The following is a 17,325-nucleotide window of genomic DNA, read 5'->3' on the forward strand; positions in this document are numbered from 1 at the left end:
TTGTCATGGCCGTTTGTACTACTCCTCTGATGCACACACTACACACACATGCACGCAGAGTTTACACTATGAGGAAACGGCCGCCCAATTTACACACGTATGTGTAATGTTCTTTTATTAAGACCCAAAACTAAAGCAAACACACCGTTTCTTTTTAGCCTGCGATGAATAAATCATACCACTACATTTATACTGCGATCACCACAGAGTCCATGGCTACTCAAATACAACAACAATGATCGGTGTTTACGGACTGACAAGTGTGATGAATTTCGCAAATTATCAATAATTTAATCTGAAAAGTGGACAAACATGACAGACACAAGACAGACATTTGGAAGTTGAAGAAAATAAAAATTTTGTTGACTTAGAAATTAGTTCCCGCCTTCTTCAAGCAGGTGATGTATTTATTAACTTTTGAAGATAAATTTACCCACAAGTCAAATACCAGCATGTTGGTGGTGTCTCCCTGGGAAAACATCGAAATGTCAAAACTTAATCTATTTTCCAACTGTTTACAAAAAAGGCAACATATGCACTCATCAAAGTAGGATAAACGTTGTCATTTTTTTAAACATATAAAAACATATAAAAATAACTCTACGCTAAAAAAGAGAAAATTGAGAAGTAAAATCTTGCTGTTTTATATCTGCTAATGCATAATGTGTGATATGACCGTGAAGATAAGATCATCATATCTGTCAGCTACTTTTCAGTGAGAACAGAAATCTGATAATGCCAGTGTGAAAAGAAGACCCAATGACTGGAACAGAGAGAGAGAGAGACGGAGAAAGGGAGAGAAAAACTGGCAATACTAAGGTGATTTCATGCCTAAAATCAATAAAATTGTCAATTTTGCAAGGATAGCCTCTCTCCGTCATTTGCAAGGAGAGACAAAAACAAAAAAAAACCAAACGTGGTGGTATAGGTTGACGTTAACATCAAAATATTGGTAACATACTCAAAACATTACTGGAGCAGACTTGCCTGTCGGTTTTGTCAATACAGCAGGGTCATCATCTTACAAGGATGTTTCACAGCCTTGTTGTGGAGAAACCGGAAATGACAAAACTTTACTCAAATTCTTTGCAGTGGATGTCACTCTTCAGAAAGTGAAAATAAAATGCTTGGTAGTTGATAAAATATCTCAGATGTTTTCTCTCTAACCTATCATACTGTATTTTTTCTCTTACCTTGCCTTGGAAAGATAAAAAATTCTTACAAAACGTATTGTAAATCCATGCTCTGGCCTTCTCCATAGTGATAAACAGACGAGCCTTCTTCAGTCTTAACACTAATTAAACTCTTTCTAATCTTCTGACGTCAAACATTAAATTTCCATTAAAAGATGACAGGCACCATTATCAGGAGTTTGTTTTCAAGGTTATCCAAACTGATTGATTCATTAATTAATTAACTGTTCCATTAATTAAGTAATTAATTCACAGTGTGATTTACAAGCCTGATCAGTATCCGAGGGCCCGGGGCGCTTCAGAAAAAAAAAAAAAATTACGGAAGAAACAAGATTACATCCTGATTATGTCAATGAACATCACTGGAGAGTCCATCTACCTATCACTTGGTTTAACTAGTACATTAGCCTTTCTTCATTGTATCTGATAATCACGGCCAAGAGTCGGGGTATTTGGAAAGGGGTTACAAAACCCCTGACAGAATGCCCGGCGTTGTTCACTGAGATTCTAAACAGGGATTTCCACAAAAGCCTATTAGTGAATTACAACCAAAGCTTGTATTTTCCTCCTCTATCTTGGTCGCTAATGTCCTAAAAAAAAACACTTGCAAATCTTTCTTTTCAATCAACTGTTAACCAGATCAGCATGTAGCAGGATTTTCTAGGTGGATTTTTTTTTCCTTCTCTCATTTTTTCCTACTGAAGACTTCATTATTGGTGAATTAATGCAGTCAGACTGCAATGTTTTTATATTCTGAGATCATCTTCTCCGTGCTAATGCCGCTGTGGTACTGTAATTAACAAAATAAATCCCTTCTTTGCCACCTTGAAGTCATGCTTTGTAAAAAGATAGCATCTATTATGCCAAATGCAAGAACAAAGTCCCGTGTTCTGGCGTGGAGGAGACGGGAAGGAAGACACCACTATCAGCGACGCGAAACTTGACTCAAGATGCCCCGATGAGCGATCCCAACACCCTTTGGTAAAAAGCTACAAACTGGCAGATGATTTAAACACACAAAGTTCTACACAATGATATGCATCAGTGATTGCTGTGTGACAATTCCGTTTTACAAATGCATTCAGATTTTCAATTCACCACTCTGTAACCACACAAACCCCAACTAATGTTCATACTGACACCACAAATTGCACACTTCTGAACCAATTGGGGCCGGCACTCATGAGACACCGGCAAAAAAGACAAGCGAAATTTTCAACACTTTTCCACAAAATTTTGTAGAATTAATGTAAATAAACAGAGAAAAAATACAATTAAAGAATTTTGATTGCTATTTGCTACCAAATCTTGTAACTATTCTCATGTTTTGCACAGCTGATGGTAAAAGCAAATTTTTCGAGTACAAACTATGAAAAAAATCATGGGGAAAAAAAAACGAAAAAAGCCCACAGAAAAAAAGTTGGACAGTTTGAAAGGAAAGACATACCTTGAAGGTACAAAATAGCTCGGCTGTCTGTACACTAAAAGCGCGGACACAGTACTTGAATCAGATACAAGCTGGAGACATCTGGTTAGCAAAGTGTATAGACAGAGGATGGAGTTGTATATAATTCATGCCGAGTAGGATAGGAGAGAACTGCTGGCATGACCTTAGTTCGGGTCTCTTAACGTAACATCTGCCCCGTGACAATGCTACTCACTCCATGATCATTCTTATTCAAAACAAATGACTACGCTTGGCTCATCAGCCAACTCATTGAAATACGTTGTCAATTAAGTCCGCCAGCAGGCTTTAGTATAATGCTATCCCCAAGAAAGAGAGGGGGGGATACAGACTCGCACTCACACACACACAAAAAAAATACAAAAAAAAAGTGTATTGTCTGGCAGAATTGCCCCTTGAAGATTAACACGGCTGACGGGTTTCACTCCAGGTGACACGGCAACAACATCAATGATGTGAATCGTTATGACAATTACTAATCAATAAATAATCGGCCTATATCCCCAGACATGCACGAGGGGGCCATGACTTGCGAGGGTGTAAATCCCCCATCCGATTAACAAACCCTTCTACACCATACCAACTTATGCGGTGACATCAAAGAAACGCTGTGATTACAAAGATTACTGTTCTTAAGACTTCTACCCCAAATTTTACACTGTGGGTGCTTCCATTATTTCCAGAGGGGGGTATTAAATACCGGGGGATTGTAAACCTTTGAGATTTCTGGTTTTCTGCTCCCTTCACTCAAAGGTCTGAGTTGTTTACGCTCTGAGCTATGTTGTCATTGCTTGAGTCCTGGTTCTCCCATAGTACAAATCTATGTCGGCAAGGGACGCATTCCTTTGGGTGACAGATAGCCCCCCCTTGCAATACCGTGGTATGGCCTGAGGAGCTTTGGGCAGATCTGGAGACCAGCGAGTGTTTAACTAATTCAAGCAATGACACATAAAGTTTGGGCTCTTCCCAATGGTCCACTTCGAATCAAGGATTTCGACAAATTGTCGTTCAACCGTGAAAGCGTGTTTTAATTCCCCAGAACCATGGCAACATGTGAACAAGGCAAGCCATCAGGCTAAAAAAAAGCCTAAAACAACGCAAAGTCAGTCTAACTTCATACACAAACTAACTGACTGTAATTACATTTGAATGAGACTATGGGTCATGAAAAATACTTAAAAAGAAAGAAAGCCCTATAAACCTACCTCAATGTATCCACCCTCGGAAAGTGAAAAAGTTCAAATTCTCATTCTTGTAACATTTCCCCTACCTTTTAACCACAGGGTTAGGGGGCCCTATTTTATCTTTTGGTTCCAGATCAAATTAGACCCATCTCTTATATCTGCTACTTCTATATGGCCACTGGAGTGTGAAAACTTTTCCTCAAAAAAAAGAAAAGTTGACAAAAAATGCCTCTAATGGACCATTTCAAGACTGGAATTTCCACGTCTGACCACAAATAAAAGGAAACAAAGAATTCTCTGACGATGAAATCGGTTGAAAAAGGTGGAAGGGTCCCATTATAAATTAAGTGTGCAATTTTCCAAAGCAACTTGCGATGACGTTAAATTTTGACAAGTCAAATGGTTGAATCTTCCTGTCACCATTATGCGGTAACTGTCTACAGTCTTTTGGCTGGATATTATTACTCTTTCTAACTTCTCGTTCTGCTGTTTGTCAAAGGCTGAACAGGCAATGGAACTGACAGCACAGATAATGCTCTGCCGGGAGATTTTTTCGCCCGTCTCACGGCTGATGCCCGGAATGCGGAAACAATGGCCTGGTTGCTACGGTTGCATGGGCTTGCACCACACCCAGAATGCAATTGGTAACTGACCTGTAACTTCCGACGAAGTGTAAATAAGAAATCTTCCGGCAAGGATGGTAGCATAGCTTTGTCAGTGTTCAGTTTAAATTTGTCCCAAATATGCATTATAGACATGTTTCCTATAAAGTTGGGAAAACAAATTAAAATTCCCTCCCAAACTTTCTGGTTGGCTTCTCATTGACAGTGGCTAGTCATAATCCTCCACCAATAAAAACAAAATATCTAAATATGAAAATCACTGAAAGGAAAGTTTTACATGTTTGCTTATATTTTGTCAGGGGGAAACTGTGCATTCTTTTCTACTTCTCTAACAATCACAAATAAAAATCTCTTGTAACCACAACTTTTTTTCCACTATTGGCAGCCATTCTCTGCATTGACTCCTTGGTAGAAAGTTACATCTTTAATTTAGAAAAAAAATCAAGACGTTGAAAACTATATTCTTTACATCTTTCATTTCAAAATTAAACTTCTCAAACTGTTGATCAGTTCAAATGGGAGGATTTTGAGAATTGAGATATCTAAGCCATGAGGTGCATTCTGCCTAATGCGTGTAATATACTCAAATTTTACAGTGTTGATAATTATTGTATTTTTGAGCTTTACTACACATTCAGTTTTTTATCAATTATAATTATTTGTATAAAAACTGAAATCAATCATCAAGTCATTAATTGTAAATAGAAAACAGCATAAACATATTCAATAATTACTGCAATGGGGAATAATTTTCCCCATTTTTAAAAATCTTTTATCTTTACCGTCAAACAACTGCTTTGATTAAAAAAAAAATCATTTGTTTTTCAAGCAAAAATTTCTTTACAAAATGTTAATGGTCAACAGACAGAAAAGAAAGATACATTGTGTCTTTAATAATATGAAGTTTTACAACTTTTGTTGTCAAGGAACATGAAAACTTGGCCACAACCCAATCATTGTTTGATAAAGCTATCTTTAATGCTGAAGTGAACACATTTAATCTGTGAAAGTTGAAATATTTCAATCCTAGGTTATATTATTATCACTCCATAAAAATCACACTGATTCCATCGTTTTGTTTTGAATACGGCGGCCACTTTGTCAGCTTTTTGAGATGAATATTTATGGAGTTAATCAATCCACTGAATTCAGTTTTTTAAAATTTTTTAGTGTTTTGAACAACAGATGTTACAGTGCAAACAATCAGCTTAGGGATGACATTCCCTATAAATCAATCCCTAACAGTAACATTCCTTGCAATGCAGTAGTGTAGTCTCCCTGGTGTGTCTACTTTGAAAACAAAAATTACCTTGTAATTCAGTCAGGGAGAAAATCACAACATGCCCTGTAGTCGTAGTTAAAGGGCATGTGGAGATGAGAAACGACAAACATACCAATTCAAATTTTGGCATGTGGAGATAAGAAATAGTGAACACACAACATCTACTTTCAAGAGTTCTGATATATATACTTCAGATCATAGACCCTCCAAGAGGGTCTATGATCAATATACATGTATGAAATGTTATGACAATGACGAGCACACAAACACTCGATATAGAAAAAACTATTTAACCTGCTTTAATGATGATTTATGACTTCTAAAACAAATATGTTAAAAATAACCTGAAATACACCTACACACTGACAACATTTTCATAACATCATTTTCATAACGCTTTTTTTGGCTCCAATATCAACAATGTAGAGCTTACTAGAAATGGATTTGTTTGTTATTGGTCATTTGGCACCTAGTGTCTTCATCTCATACACTAATAAATCTTTTTACTTCACATTTTCGCAATACTAAATAATAAGTATATATTTTATATCATATCAGCATGTCAATCTTGCAAAATGCATCATTCTGATTGGACGAGAGTTCACGTTGGTCATGGTTAAAAAACTGTTTTACCATACATATTTTTTCTTTCGGTCGAAAACTCCGGTTTTGTGAATAAGGCAGGAAAACTTCCATACTTGATTTTTAGTTTGCCAGTATACTTCTGTATTTTGTTTGAGCTGTAATAAAACTATTCATATTGTACTTTTGAGATCAGAACAGCTCATCAGAACAGCTTTTTCGGTCATCCTTTCATTCAAAATCCTGTTTTGTAAAATAATCGATGAAAACTTCAATATTTGGTTTTTATATTCGCTAGTACTTCTGTATTTTGTTTGAGCTGTGATAAAACTATTCATTTTGTATTTTTGAAATCAGACCAGCTTTTCCAGTCATCCTTTCATTTAATTTTTGAACTCTACAGTAGAGCATGATTATTTTACAAAATTTTCTTTGAAAATACTAGCAATTTCATATTATACACACTCCACATTTTCTTTTATAAATTATTCTAATCAAAGTAGGACAAGTCAAGCTTTATTTGTCATGCCTTATCTGCAGTGTACAAACAAGGCTTCTGTACTGTGCATGGGAAGCTACATAATGTATTCACTCACATTACAGTTTCTGAACGAGATGCGCACGCTCGCCGTGGCATTACAACGGTAGTGACATTCAAAGTACGGCCCCTCACTTGGCATCAGTCGATAATGTCAGCTCCCAGGAGGATCTCTAGATAAAGTGATATTTGAAAACTAGCAGACAATACGTCCCCATCTCGGAATGTTTATTGATTGCGGCAATCATTCACTGGAGCCCTTCAAACTAATAAAACTTAACGGAATCACTCTCGGAGTCTGCATGCCCGATGACAATAGACAATAAAAAATAATTAAGTTAGTTTTGCTATGTCAGTGCCCCTGGAGATGAGAGGTCTTTCATCGCAGATTCGTTCTGGCGCTAATACGTTTGATTCTGCAGAACTGGGACCTTTCACTTTGTGAAGGTACATAAATCCTACTGGTGCCATACCTGGCTTGTTTTCTTACATCATGGTTTGTGATGAAAATAATACATGTGTATTGCTGTTTGGCTACTACTGAGTAATGTTTTATTTCCTTTTTGCCAAAGAATAAATTCAATCATAAAAGATGTTGAAAGTCACGATAATTATTACATTTATGCCCCAACCTTTGATTTTCTTGGTATTGGAGGAGGGTGGGACTGTAAGTGGAAACTGTAATTACACTGAAGAGAAACAGTTATACAAGTTAGTTTACTTTTCATATTAGAGCAGTTTATTTTTTGCTCTCTCTTCTCATCCTCTTCCTGTGGTCCCTTATAGATCACTGTGGTTCTACATTGTATCTATTTTGTGTCACAGACCATCACTTGTTTCTACATTGTATCAAATATGTCACACACCATCACTTATGTTTCTACATTGTATCTATTTTGTGTCACAGATCATCACCTGTTCCTACATTGTATCTATTTTGTGTAACAGAACATCCCTTGTCTTTCAACATTGTATCTATTTTGAGTCACAGACCATCACTTGTTTCTACATTGTATCCATTTTGTGTCACAGAGCATCACTTGTTCCTACATTGTATCTATTTTGTGTCACTGAGCATCATTTATGTTTCTACATTGTATCTATTTTGTGCCTCACCATCAGTTCTTTTTCTGCATTGTATCTATTTTGTGTCACAGGCCATCACTTTTTTCCACATTCTATTATTCTATACAATCAGCTGTGGCTCTGTATTGTAAAAGAAACCATGTAATGAAATGCTGTCTAAGGATGGATGAAGACATTTCACAAGGAAAGGGATTGTTAGGGAAAATTTTGGAGCAATATTTTGTGGAGAATACACTCTGAAAAAAATTGATCGAAGAGAATGAAATTGAATATTCAGTTCAAGATTTTTTAAGCCAAATATTGTCTCAAATCAATCTATCATCATTATACAGAGAACATCTGTAACTAGTGAGGAATTCTCAACCAGTTTCACTGTGAAGAGATTGATGCAAAAAGCCATCAAAAGTCAACACTATTTGCAGAGCAAAATGTTTGCACAGAAATTGTGGAAGGCTAAGTGAAATGTGTGATAAAAATGTTGAAGATACAAGACAATTAAAACTGGATGAAATGCCAAAGGTGATAAATGGTTACCATAGTACCATATTACTCATCTCTATAGCAACAATTTCATACCTTCCTCTGTCAAGATCCCTGTGATTTCAAAAATGAGAAGTACGCTTTCCTGCCAAAAATGACTGTCGTTTTGCTTGCCTGTTTTTGTGATTTTCTGAAAAACTGCTAATTCTTTGAACTGTTGTACGGAACATATAACTCCACAGGGCAAGTTCTGTATTTGAATCTTCTCACAAACTGATCTCTTTATTATCTAAAATGAACAACTTCCCAGCAATATCAAGCTACAAAATCGAAATGAAGGGGAGACCAGACATGTTCTTTTATGTAAACGCAAAGAAAAGTGATAGCGAAGCTTTGTATAGACGCTTTTGTTATTGGTTGAAATATAATTTGCATCTGTGACTGATCTGTTTATTTTTCACAATTTATGGAAATTAATAAAGTCACACAGAGAGGTGAGTAGCTTAGTGGCTTACTGTAGCCAACATGTTAAAACAAATGCCTTTTTTCCACTTGATTGAAAATATTGTACTTGTTGACAGTTTAGAGGCTGTCTCTCCCCCCTCCCCCACCAGTTTTTCAGATCCAGAGGAGTCAATTTGTAGACAATCGAAGCACAGCACCATTCTTTGATAGAAAATGCAATTCCCAGGGTTTCCTTTTCTTTTATCGTGAACCACAATAGAGTGTTGATTCAAAAAAAACCTAGTGGGGCAGAAAATTGGGGAAAGCTGTGAGGGTTGGAACTGTCTTTGTGCAAGACCTATGCCAAATGTGTTTAAAAGGCCAGTCATTCCGCACACTCATCCTAATGTAATACAAGTTACACAACAGAGATACAAAGTAACAAATCAATGATTCACCATGCTGACCATGGCACTCTCAATAGAATACTATCTCCTAGTATATACAAAACAAAGAAACAAGGTTTCATTTTTCCCTTTCACTAACATCAAAAGGACACTTTTTAGTTAAGTTTGTTGGTAGAATATTGCTTGGAATTCGTCAACTCTTTTAATATTTTGATTGGCATCTTCACGAACATGAATTAGTGTAGCCATGTTTAACACTGCTACACTTTCATTATATTTTGTTACAATGATACAAATTACAAACCCTAAATGTTGCAATGTTTGTACACAGTGTTACCATTTAGGCCAAACCAGTTAAACCTGAGTTGGTGAAGAAAATTTTCATAAATTATGAATATTTGCATTTCTGTTCCTCAAGTTGATTTTCTTTGTATGAAAATTGCTTACACAAGACAATAATCAATCACTTTCCAGAGGTACGTTTGGTTTTCTTTGCTCTGTTTTTGTTTTTGTCTTATTAATGGCTGCGTTGGAGTTAAACAAAGATTCCTTTCAGAGTGGCCTGTAGTAGCCATTTACTTTCAGTTACATCTCGTTCATTTTCGGAGGAATCAAGCTTCAGCGTTTTGTGAATATTACCACAATCTATTAAATCGTCGCCGGTGGCAGGGCAACGGATGATGAATACGTCTGTTGGTTTGCCATCGACAGCTGATCTCTTTCGTCCCCAAGAAGAGCTATTTTATAATGATATAAATCCACACTCATTTGTCTTATCTGCTGCTAATGCTACTCACCGCTGCCGGCTAAACTACTTGAAGATGATAATGTCCAATTCCATGCTTGGCTTCCCCGACAAGATTTATGGGTCTAATTCTTCTGATTTTGGTCAAAATTTTCAGGCGTGGACCTTCATAAATCTCATCCTCTACCTTGAAATGAACCCTTTGATTGGAAAATTGAACTGACTCAGAGTTCTTCTGACTTTTGGGGGAAATTTCAGTCGCCTCTTCATGTGATAGATATATTACTTGACTGTGTTGATGACTGTGAATGATCTAGTTTGTCAGCTGGAAGTCAAGACTTGGCCAAATTTCATCTCACAAGATCTCTAAAGTAACTGATATGCATAACTATTTTCTGCAAATATTTAGTAAGAACAAGATTTTATCAAAGCGGGTAATTAATCTAAACCCCATCTGACATCCATTTTCTCATAGATTAAAGGACATCAAAGCTAAACACATGAACCTTTACTGGACTTGCTAATATTGATTAAAAGAATGTACGTTTGCTGATCTTATACTTCAGAAGACAATGTGGGGCTCTCAAATTTTGGCCAATACAACTGCTGGAGGAGAGCAGACCCTTTAATTTGACAACACGTTTTATGATCTGATTGTATCGGTTTGAGGTCAGGATTTCTGGTGACAGGTTGATGCAGATTATCGATCTGTCATATGTCATAATCCTCATATCAGCAGCCACTCTTTAACAAACATCTGCTTTCTGACGACAACTCCCTTTACTTTTCCGTCAGCCTACATCAACAAAATCACATCTTTTTTGCAGAATCACAATTAAAAGTCTACAGGCCGCAGTTTTGGCGGGAAATCCCTGTTGTCGTATGACATGATGAAGAATGAAAGTAGTTCGTTTAGGGGCCACTTCACGAAGCAGCTCATCGAGATGGTATCCTGGGGCAAATATATTTTCACCCAGCACTCAGTGCTTGGATAATCATTATTTATTTCTGAAATGATGGCACAGCCTCAGGATGCACGAGACCTTTCACATTTCCAGAGCTTCTTAGGTGATGAACTTTTTATCTTGTCACAAATAATACTCTGGTTTGATTACATTTTGTAACAGGCATTTATGAAATTACATACTGCCACAAGGAAGTGATCTGATCCCATGAAACAGTGAACAGTTGAAGTGACTACAGCTGCAGATATATTTTCCTGTATTTTTCGTTGTTTAAGTATGATTTCTGGCGTCCTACAAGTCTCCAAAAACCACGACAAAATCCCTGATGTTCAATTTACCAACCCAGAGAGTGCAATACTCAATGTTATTGTCGACGACTGAATTTAATTGAGGACTAGTTAACTCAACGTTGTTGCTGGCACTGTTAATGCTTTAAATTTGAACAGACTTCCAGGACAAGAAGAAGCTTTAACACAATTGTTATCTTGAACAAAAATAATTAAAATATAATCAACAGTTGCAGCTATTGAGTCTCTAAAGTTAAAAAGTACCAATCTTTGTGTTTGTTGGTTCGTTATTTGATGGGTCAATTTATGATTAGTAAAGTGTTAGAATTGACAAACAAACAAACATATAAATAAAGAGAAACAAATAATCAAATATACATCTTAAATTGATATGATTGATATATTTGTTAATGCTTGCACAAATATGTATGTGTTGCTTACTTGTTGCCATGCAACATTTTAGTGATCCAAATTAACATAAAATCTGTATCTTTACGGAACAAATTCTGTTTCAAGATTATACATCTATTAAGCTGTTCTCCTCAATGAGAGACACCCAATACTTTCCATGGTAGCATCATACAAGTATTAGGTTTTCCAAACTACAAACAGAAGCGTTCTACAGCACCAAAAGTCTCACAGACACCAAAAAGAAATCAGAAATCACCATGAAAAAAATTTCAATATCCCAAAGTATAATTTCATAACACAGATATCATGGCAGACTACACCTAAGTTTCAGTACGTGTGTACACATTGGTCCATAATACACAGCAACTACATTAATCAAACCCTCTGACAAAATCCCTAACATCTATACCATAAGTTAATTATTTGCACTGTCATTAAATCAGAGAGATTCACTTTTCTTTAGAAATATCTTTTTTCAGTCAATCTACTCATGTATTGCTGTAATGTTTTTGGTTGCTTTTCCGCCTTCTGCAGCTATACAGCTCTGTTCTCTACCTTATGTGAAAAAATTTACAAGTTAACTGGAGATTATCTGCAGATTAGTAAGACCAATACAGTATAGTTTTTCACAATATGTGAAGTAATTTTGAGGGGAAAATGGCGCTATTCAGTGATAACTTCTGTTTTGGAGTACAAGAAGATCCTTAACTGTTGTTATTGTATTTAAATTCTGTTAAAATCTTTTAGTTCCTTATGATTTTGATACACTCAACTAAGAGCTAGTCACAATTATTATGAAGATTTTCAAATTACCAATTATTTTGGGCAAAGCTAGAAATGTTTAATACCTGTTTATTGTTTTTGCTTTTTGTCAAAGACAGGGCCTTGTTTGTTTGGCAAAGATGGTGGACTGAGGCGGCATGTTAAATTGAGGCCCTATAAGATCAGCTGTCTCTTTGATATATGTTTTGGCAATGTTGACATGAATTTAGATGGTTTAGAAGGGGACATAAATCTGCCTTAAATTGCCCAAGATGTAAGTGAAAATAGGGACCACTGAATGACTCCGCAAACATTCCAGTTAATATTTAGCCAGAAACTGTCCATGTTCGTGTCTGCAATGTTTACACTATCAAATATGCAGAAGCCGTTCGGGGCCACCTGAGCATGTAAAAACAGTGACATCATCATAAATTCCCTGTCTGTTGCTACCATCATAAATACCATAGAAAATTGTCGGCCATTTTGAAAATTAAGGCCGACTTCCCTTTGTTTTTGTCCGCCGTCTGCCGATGAGGACACTCAGGAAGACACAGTGTCAGCAAATGAGATGATATTTGCGACATATGGTAGATCATCTTTTTTGGCATCTTTTTTTCACAGTTTCTTGCGACTGGGTAGACTTGAATGCCATGGTTGTCATCGAATCCAGGACATGACAAAAACTCCAATATAAAACCCTGACTTAATTAAATCTTACCACGGGCAGGTAAGAGTCATGGCTTCGCAAAATCTAGCAGCTGGGCCGGAGATACAGTGAGAAGGATGGTGACAGATCACACCCTCTGCTTTTACGATTTTTTTTCTGAAATTTAGCATTTGTCATTATGTTAGCCTCCTACATCTGCAAACTTATCAAGATAGCTCACTTGAAAGATAGTGCTGTTCACTATACCAACACAGGGTTATTTACACGCATGCTTACAGTTGCTATTTTTAATAAAAAAATCCCATAAATCTATTACTTTATGATGCCAACGCCGAGGGTCTTCTCAGTGAAAAGAAAAAGTCAACATATGCGCTGCTTTTCAGTTATGCCATAACTCATTCCTGGACAGCAAAATACACTTTCCACAGTGTAGGAAGAGTTGGCGTTGTGCAGCGTTTTCGTGGAGTCAAGTGGACACATCGCTGATTGATGGGTCGGCGGTCTCTCGCTTTTGCCTTCTGAAGGATTCTCACTACCTGCCGATGTAACTCAGACAATTCCATTTCAAAGCTCTCAAACAGAAAAGTTAATCATTATCAATTCAAGGACGGGTGTCAGTGAGAACACTGTCTACCTGTCCGAACAGAATATTGCACTCTCATAACTCATGTCAGTTTCATCTTGATTAGTGGGTTGCAGGGTCAACTTCGCACAAAAAGAAAATAATCAAAAAATAATGAACTGTTTAATCAAATTCCTGCAAAATTTTTGGTGTGAAAAGTGAAAGTTGTTCATGAATTTCAGCCTTGGACTGATAATTTTCGTGGCATTGGACAAAATTTTGCAGACGACAACTTGTTGACAAGTGGAATCTGCCATGGGGACAGTAGCTCACATGATCCGCCTATAGTAACTGTCTGCAAATTTCATCAGGTCATACACCACACCTAGGCTATGTAAACTTCAGACATTCTTTGTAGGCCTTGTTATTCATCATACTGTCGTCTGCTGAAAGCAACTCTTATTTATTAGATCAATAAATTCAATGATAAATACCATCTTAAAATCACACACCTCATCTATCTTGTTTTATGAAGAATGCAGCTGATTTTCACACAGGCACATCTGACAAGCTTTACAGCCCCAGCACCTTGTCTCAAAAATCCACACACTGTGGGCACAGTTATTCACTCCCAACCCAAAAGCCGGAAACTATAACCGATCAAAGAAAAACTATAGTTTGCATGCAATCTGCACTGCAATTTAATAAGGAACTGATAAGCAATTTCTACCACCTCTCACACAGTAAAAATATTTGCTTTTTTGTGAAAATGATTTAACAATGAACATAATGTGTATCAGTTTAGAAAATGAGAGTGCTAGAAATGTTGATATTTCTTTACTAAAATTTTAGCTATTTTAACCACTAGAATGTGGTTGTACCACCAGAATGTGGTTGTACCACCAGAATTTGGCCTTCCTCTGAGTGGGACTTGCTGTTTACGAGGAATGAAATGGTTTGATAGAAGATCCACACTGCCTGTACACCATGCAAATAGAATATTGCTCCACAAATCTTCAAGCCGAATCACTCTAAAGATCTGAAATGATTGCTCTCGTTGTAAAATTGTCTACTTGCTGGGAGGGCAGCTCAAACTTTCCGCAAAATACCATCATCTCAACAAACCTTTTCATTTGATCAATTTTCACAGCAAGGAGCCCTATCATCAGAGAGGCAGTTTAAACTGCAGATATTATCTCCTCCAATTTTTTTCCCCTCTTAAATCTGTTATCGTTTTGCTGGAGACCCCTAGTGACTTGTTAACCGTGTACCACTGAGCTATCTATCGCCATTGCAATCTCAGTAGTGTCGACGTCTGTCGGCAGGCTTTTCGCAGCAATCTTCTCTATCCTATTTAATTCTCACTCCAATACAGGCCCTTTGCTTCCCCATCAGTGATAAGATCACAACCCCGGCCGCTATCGATGAATTCTTAAGTTCGGTTTAACTCCGCAATCCGACCAAATTACACCGCTTCCTGACATCGGCAGTTTGCTACTACAATTGTCAGGATAGATACAACCTTAATTCATCACAACTATGGCACTTTCCACCGTTGTGTAAGACCCGCTCTCTCGGGAAAACCCTTCAAGCTCTCCAGGAAAAAAAACCAGCCAAGTCTGAGGCGCAGCTACACAGCAGGATTGAGGCAGCAGGCCCACTGGAGAAAGGTTTTGCTCCTTTGATCGTATCTGTAACTACATTAACACGTGAGCTATCTCACTGTATCAATCTTTATCTACGCTTCAAATACTTTCCACTACAAACGTTTTTGAGTGATTCACTTTCTACTTTATTGCTTCGCCGGTGTCTCGGGGCACCGTGCTAGAGTGGCGCGCACAAAGCAACATCCATGAAAGCAGCAACTATTCAGCTGTTCCCATCTCATCTCTCTTTCTGCAGTCACAAATGCATTTCTGATTTTTTTTTTTTGGAAACTGCCCGTTTTTTATTTTCAGTAGAGGACTCCTGCTGAAAGCGGAGAACTCGGAACACAATGCCCCGATAAGAAAGCGCTTTTTAAAGTGGAAATAATACCATTATCTCCACAACAGCACTTGTAGATGAACGATGATGAAACGCTAACGGGATGTCATGAGATAAGCCCGTGTCACGACACCTTTTACTCGATAGCAATACACCATCACAAACACCAGTCCTCTCAGATAGATTGCTTTAATAGAATCTTCAATATTTATTGCCACATTCGGAGCCCATTATTCATTCTGGGATGTCAGAACACACTGACTCAGTCAAATAAAAATGTATACTGTAATTAAATACAGACAATCTGACCAAAAATGATTTTGTCGAGCACTGTACCCTATGAAATAAAAGTAAAAAACTGAAATTGATTACACTTACTCTGCTGTCAGTAAAGAAATTAATTATGAATTTTTTTTTAAAACCAAAAACATCAAAATATACAAAAGTGTTTCTGTTTTACTCCTAGATTGAATTGACACTTTCCCAGAATTGGTTTTGATTCCATTTGCTGTTTTTCTACTTTTTGTAGCTATGACAGGTGAAAAAAAAAAATTATTCGTGACTCTTCCGCACTTGCTTCATTTTATTTTTTTCTTTGGAACGGATTCAATTTTCTGTCAATCAAAGATAATGGATGGCTGCAATTTTTACTCAGCTGAATTAGTACATGGTTTGTCTGAGAGTGAATTTGGATATACATGTCTGTAACGGCATAGTTCCGAACTCTCTGTATTTTTATTTTAAACCTTCCATTACCTTCCAAATTGCTTTTTTCCATTCATTCATTGCCATGGAGCAAGAAAAAAATTTCAGTCAATTTGCAATTAAAAAAATTATGAGAAACATAATATATGATTTGCACAGAATTCCATACAAATTACCCCCCGTGTGGAAGTATTTTCAGAACGGACAGGATCATGTCACGGCGTGAATTTACTCCAAATGGAAAAATTATCAGCCGGAGAGAAAACAAAATTAATTGTCATGCTAATTTATCACAATTAAATCTGATTACCTGCTGCTTGATCATATTACCCACAGTGCACCGTTTGTTAAGCGTACATGGCAGTTGCATTATGGGAAGTCTGCATCCAGACAACTTCATATTTGGAGAATGGACTCACCATGGTAATGCGCCGTTGAGTGGAATTAAACTTACTTTTAATTTAAACATTTTGATGAGTATCAAGCGCTCTGGTATCAAGTCAGAACGTGTGATTACACTGGAATACTGATTTGTGTTTAACACTGTGAGCCATTCTCCGTTTGCTCCGACAGACAGTTGTGGTTTCAACAAAAAAACCAAAATTGCTGGGGTTTTTTTTGACCAGCCTTTTTTCCCCTCAGCCTCTTCCATTGACAAGAGCCAATTATAACCAATGAATACAGGCTAATGTTGAAATTGAAGGAAATACACCCTGACAGTACGAAATGAAATTACGAAGCCTCCCCTCTCTGTCATCACTAGAGTGTCATAACGTAATGAAATTTTGGTTCACAGACCTGCAAAATCTAATCAAGGCTTCTCCAATTGCTTTCATTGTCAGATAAGACTACTCCACAACGTGTCTGTCATGCTAATTTACCCTGGCGACGCACAAATGAAAATGAATTTTCGGCAGATCATTCTTGATTAGTGGTGTGCGGCCTGCGCAG

The 17,325-nt window shown here is 37.0% G+C and overlaps 1 protein-coding gene across 1 annotated transcript in view; it reads right to left on the bottom strand.

Annotated features, from left to right (window-relative positions):
• Positions 1 to 17,325, bottom strand: part of LOC139136898 (histone-lysine N-methyltransferase MECOM-like) — a 120,579-nt gene that overhangs the window by 42,244 nt on the left and 61,010 nt on the right.

Source organism: Ptychodera flava, chromosome 7, assembly GCF_041260155.1.
Source record: "Ptychodera flava strain L36383 chromosome 7, AS_Pfla_20210202, whole genome shotgun sequence".
Classification (NCBI taxonomy): Eukaryota; Metazoa; Hemichordata; class Enteropneusta; family Ptychoderidae; genus Ptychodera; species Ptychodera flava.